The sequence below is a fragment of the Coenobita brevimanus genome, chromosome 81, assembly GCF_032717465.1.
Source record: "Coenobita brevimanus isolate Jiangsu-jjx chromosome 81, ASM3271746v2, whole genome shotgun sequence".
Classification (NCBI taxonomy): Eukaryota; Metazoa; Arthropoda; class Malacostraca; order Decapoda; family Coenobitidae; genus Coenobita; species Coenobita brevimanus.
In genome coordinates this window covers 14,251,606-14,257,544 of record NC_137034.1, presented here as the reverse complement: position 1 = coordinate 14,257,544, position 5,939 = coordinate 14,251,606, and the positions used below count along the sequence as shown (strand labels likewise).

The 5,939-nt window shown below is 44.3% G+C and overlaps 1 pseudogene; it reads right to left on the bottom strand.

The window, feature by feature from the left end:
- Nucleotides 1–2,748: 2,748 nt before the first annotated feature.
- Nucleotides 2,749–2,867, bottom strand: LOC145409586 (5S ribosomal RNA; annotated as a pseudogene).
- Between the last annotated feature and the right edge of the window lie 3,072 nt (nucleotides 2,868–5,939).

The following is a 5,939-nucleotide window of genomic DNA, read 5'->3' as shown; positions in this document are numbered from 1 at the left end:
CTGCCTTGCCATCCTTCATCCTCTTCATGGCATTCCTCACTTCCTCTCTGCTGATCTCTTGCACTTCCTGACTCACTACTTCCAACTCTTCCAACCTTCCCTCTCTAATATTTTCTATATTCATCAAGTCTTCGAAATACTCCTTCCACCTTCTTAGTACACTCTCCTCACTTGTTAGTACATCCTTTATCATTTTACCATGCTGCACCACCCGCCCAGCTCTGTCTCTCTGCCTGGCTAATCGGTACAGGTCTTTTTCCCCTTCTCTACTATTCAACTTCTTGTACAGCTTCTGGTATGCATTTTCTTTTGCCTTAGCAACCTCTTTCTTGGCTATGTTCCTCGTCTCCTTATATTCCCGAATGCTTTCCTCGTCTCTGTGTCTATCCATATTCTTCTTTGCCTGCTTCTTCCTATTTATGCTATCCTGTACTTCCTCATTCCACCACCAAGTCTCCTTGTCTTCTCTCCTGTCCCGATGTCACCCCAAGTACCTTCTTGGCTTTCTCCCTCACCACTTCCGAGATAACTGTCCATCCGTCCTCGTCTTCCCTGCCTCCGAAAGCCTGGCTCACCTCATCCCTAAATTTACTACTACAAATTAATACTATCATTCCCACAACCACCGCCACCGGCAACCGTAGCAGCAGCCTATGGCTGATGGATGACTGCCTCTCTCAACTTTCTCCCCTCACCTCCTAATTGTTAGCCTGTTATGCCTAATCCCAGTAAATTTACGACTTTCATCACTCCATCTTGTTCTCGGTCTGCCTTTTCCTCTCATTCCACTTCGGGATTGCCTTTCAGTTAACCTGGTTGTCTGGTATCGGATCTACGAAAGACGTGACCTGCCCACAACCGTTTCTGCTTTTTGATGTCTACTTTCTTCAGCTGCCTAGTTGAAGAAGGTCTCTTTTCACGTCTCCATTTGACAGATTACCTAGCAAAACCCATTCCATTCGTCCCTGCTAACTCTTAACCACTTCAATTATTTTTGGCCTCTCCCACGCTTATATTAGACTAAGTAATAGGCTCTCGTACTGAAGGGACAAACAATGGTCACACCTAACGCTTCCATTCCGTAAAGTCTCTCATAAACTGATAAAATGGCTTACAGATAGCAGCTGCAAAATTGGAGGGTTATCTTTGCCTTTTCTAATGTCGGTAGAAAAAACACTATTACTACCGTGGGAGGAGCTGTGATTATCATCATTTATATATCAGTTATCCCACGCTTATCAATATATAGAAGTCTCTCTCTCTCTCTCTCTCTCTCTCTCTCTCTCTCTCTCTCTCTCTCTCTCGAAAAGCTTGATGTGTGTGTGTATTTACGTGTGTGTTTACATGTGCACGAGAGCGAATATGTACGAGTATGTGCGTGTAAGGTAGTGTGTTCCAGTGTGTATAATTTCAGCTAGAAAAAGAAGTACACTTATGCACACACGCGCACATACAGTGAGATTGAAAATGAAGGAAACTAATTTGCTTTCACACACACACACACACACACACACACACACACACACACACACACACACATAAATGCAAATGTACCTTTATACATAAACAAAAAGTTGATGGTGGTGATACCACAAGAAGAAGAAGAAGAAGAAGAGAGAGAGAGAGAGAGAGAGAGAGAGAGAGAGAGAGAGAGAGAGAGAGAGAGAGAGAGAGAGAGAGAAGGGAAAGGAAAAGAGAAAAATAGACGACTGATGGGGAGACGGAAGGGAGAGGGAGAGGAAAGAGGAAAGCAAGAAAGGGGGACGGGGAAGGGGAGAGAGTGGAGGGAGACTGAAAGGATCCATAACGGGTTGAGAAATGTGGAATGAGGGGGGGGGGGTTGAGATGAGGGGAGAGAGGAAGAACGGGACGGTAAAACGTAAATGAAAAAATAAGAAGGAAGAGATGAAACGCGAGCGAGAAGAAAAAGTAAAACAATAACGTCAAAGCACGAGAGATGAGGAGGAAGAGACGAGAGGGAATGAAAGAGGGAAAATGAATGAGAAATGAAGGAAGGAAGGTGGAAAGGATGGAAGGAGGGAAAAAAATAAATAAAGACAGCTAACCTAAGAGGGAATGAGGAACGAAACAATGGAATAAAATGAAGGTTGAAACAAAAAAGGAAAAATAAAAACAACGCTTAAGAACAAATATGTATATACACTAACAAACTGTGTATATATATATATATATATATATATATATATATATATATATATATATATATATGGAGCCTCTGTGGTACAGTGGTAGAGTGTGCGTATCGTACATGGGAGAACGAGGGTTCGCGCCCCGCCAGGGTAATATACTTTGGGAGCGTTCTTCCTACCACGTACTGCTTTGGCGGACAGAATGGGTGCTGTGGTTGTACCAGGGTCGCACTCTATAAAGTATGTTTGCACCCAGTCGCTTGTGCGGGCCAATTACACTTAGTTCACAGACTACACACACATCCAAAGCCACTCCAATACTACAATTACACTTACAAGCACTTCTCACCCCACATACAATCTCTACCAGACAGCCTAAGCCACTTGCTAGAGATATATTGGCTGTATCGTCCCCACATCGGTCGGGATAGGTCGGTCCTGCAGTGGACAATCAAAAGCTGATGATGATTTCGTATATATATTCATTCATTCATTGCCAGACGCCATGTATCCCAGACGGGGTGGCCAAGGGCTTAGAGTTAATTGTTTTACAGGGAGGGGCACTAATCCTCCACCAACCCCACTTGACACGTAGGGATGCCAACAGCATCTGGTGTTCCCAGGCGGTCACCCATCCAAGTACTAACCAGACCCAACGTTGCTTAACTTCGCTGATCGGACGGGAAGCGGCGTACTCAACGTGATATATATATATATATATATATATATATATATATATATATATATATATATATATATATATATATATATATGAGAGAGAGAGAAAACGGCAAGGAATACAGTAGGGAAATTTCTTAAGACCGAGGCTCGAAATCTGGAACTTATGTGGTGAAGAGAAAGACGTAATAAAGAGGAGGAAAGAGGAGGACTGGAGAAGGGGAGGAGAGTGAGGATAGGGAAAGGAATCAAGGAAAGGGAAGGGTCGGGAAGGAAAGGCAAGGAAAGGGAAGGAAATGAGAGAAAAGTGAGTGAGAGAGAAAGGAGGGGATGGGTATAAAACGGAGGGCAAGAGAGGAAAGGGAAACGAAGGGAAGGAATAGCAAGGGAAAGGGATGGAAAGGAAAGAATAAGTCAGAGAGAGAGAGAAAGAGAGAGAGAGAGAGAGAGAGAGAGAGAGAGAGAGAGAGAGAGAGAGAGAGAGAGAGAGAGAGAGAACGGAGACAAGATCAAGTGAAATGAAAGCAGGTCGGAACAAGTAGCCAGGTGGGAGGGAAGGAAATGAGAAGAGAAGGGAAGGAATGACGTAAAGGAAGGAAGGCTGAGAAGGAGATGGAGTAATAGGAAAGGAAGGACTAAGTAAACAAACAAGGGATGAGGCTATGGCACACCTAATGTCTGACTTGGCTCGTATCTCTGACTGGGGTAAAAATAATCTTGTTTTTAATGCACCAAAGACTCAGTTCTTACACCTATCAACCCGACAAAATCTTCCACAGGAGTACCCACTAATGTTTAATAATAATCCAGCTCAGTGTTGCATTATTCATAATTTACTTGGGGTTTCATCTCTCGGGACTTATCTTTGAAAGATCATATTACATCTCTCGTAAAATCTGCTTCCAAGACATTAGATGTAAGAAGCCGACTCAGTACCTTCTTTACCCCTGCACAGTTGTTGACTTTATACACGGGTTTTATTCGCTTCTTTGCAGAGTACAACTCTCATGTGTGGGGAGGCTTCCCACATACAGCTGTTCTCAATAGGGTGGAGTCAAAGGCTTTTCGTCTCCTTAACTCTCCTCCTCTTACTGGCTCCTTTTAACCTCTGTCTCTTCGCCACACTGTTGCATCTTTATCTCTTTTCTATCGCTACTGCAAAGGCCACTGCTCCTCTGAACTGTCTGCTTGCATCCTTCCACCTCTAAGACGGGCACGTAGCACCCGTGTAGCAACAAACTCTCATCCCTTTTCTGTCCAACTCTCTAATGCAAGAGTTAACCGTTATTCCCAGATCTTCATTCATGCAACAGGTTAACTCTGGAACTGTCTCCCTCTGTCTGTATTTCCTACTTCCTATGATCTCTAGGCTTTCAAACGCAGTATATCCAGTCATCTCGAAATGAACGGATCATGAATTTGGCTCTTTTGTGTGTGTGTGTGTGTGTGTGTGTTTTTCTGTGGAAGGAACGGTTTGCAGGCTCCTGGCCTTTGGTTCCTTCTTCCTTGCATAAAAAAAAACAAGACGACAATAAAAACACAAGAGGAAGACTGACTGGAAAGGAACAAGATAATGAATGGGTGCTTGATTGCCTTGTGGAGGAAGGAGAGAAAGTGGGATTGGTAATAAATTGTGGAAAGACTGAAATTATTAATATGAACGTGGAGAACCAAATGGATTGTGTGATTGTGAATAATGTGGTGAAGAATGTAGAAAATTTTAAATATCTGGGAACGATTGTATCATCTAATGGATCATTAAACAATGAAATTGAGGAGAGGATTAGACAGGCTTGGCGAGCTGTTGGAATGTTGAAATCTGTTTGGAGTAATAATATGCTTTCTGTACATACTAAAGTAAAAATTTACAAGTCCATGGTTAGACCAGTTTTAATTTATGGGCATGAGTCATGGTACAGTACAATTGCAACAGATCAGAAAGTATTAGGATTTGAGAATAAAATACTGAGAAGGATACTTGGGGTAAAATGGCAGGACAGAGTTACAAATGAAAGAGTAAGGGATATTACGAAAGTGGAACCAGTTGATGAATATGTGAGACTGTCTCGCTGGAAATGACTGGGGCACATATATAGAAAAGAAAGCAGTTTAATGCAGGATGTACCAGAGTGGACTGCTAGAGGGAGAAGAGGCAGAGGTAGGCCGAGGGAATCCTGGTTGAGGACAACGAAAAGAGAAGCAGGAGAGGAGTGTTGGTGGGACCTTAAGGAGATGGCAAGAGACAAATATTGGTGGAGAGAGTTCATTGCGGCCCTATGCATCCCGTGAGGTGCCACAGAAAATGATTGATTGATTGAATGAAAGCATTAAAACAGGGAGGCTCGGTGAAGAGAGGGGAGGGGAGGGATAGGAAGGGGGAAGAGAAAGGCGAGGGGAGGGGAAGAGAGACGGAGAGGAGTGGGAAGGGGGGAAATGCAAGGAAGGGAGGGAGAAGTGAAGAGAAGAGTGGTAAAGAAAACCTGTAAGAGAGGAGAGAGAGAGAGAGAGAGAGAGAGAGAGAGAGAGAGAGAGAGAGAAGAAAGATAAAAGGAGAGGGAAGTGAAGGGAATATGTGATGAGTGAAGGTAAAGTAGGGAAAGGGAGGGAGAGGGAGAGGCGAAGGAAGAGGAGGGGAAGGGATTAGAAGTATGGTGGGGTGATGAATAAGGTAAGGTAGGGAAGGAGAGGGGAGGGGAATGAATGAGTTAGGGGAGGTACTAAGAGGGGGATGGGAAGGTGGGGGAGTGGATGAGCAGAAAGGAAGGCGTGGAGGAGTGCGAGGGAAGGAGGTAACAGAAACAAAAAAGTGGGGAAGACGAAGAGGGAAGGGAAATGACAAGAGAAAATGGGAGGAGGAGGAAGTGGGAGAGGAAAAGGGAGAGGGGGAGGCTAAGGGGTAAGAAGGGGAGGAGTAGGGGAAAGGAATGAGAAGGGGGAGGGGAAGGAGATGAGAAGACGGAGGGAAAGCGATAGAAGGAAGGAAAGGGGAGAGGGGATGACAGCAAAGGGATGGAAGAGGGGTTGAAAGAAGTCAGTGGGAAGAGGAAGGAATGGAAGAAGAGGTAGGGAGGGGAGAGACGGAGGTGAAGAAACAAAGCTGGGTGAGGATGA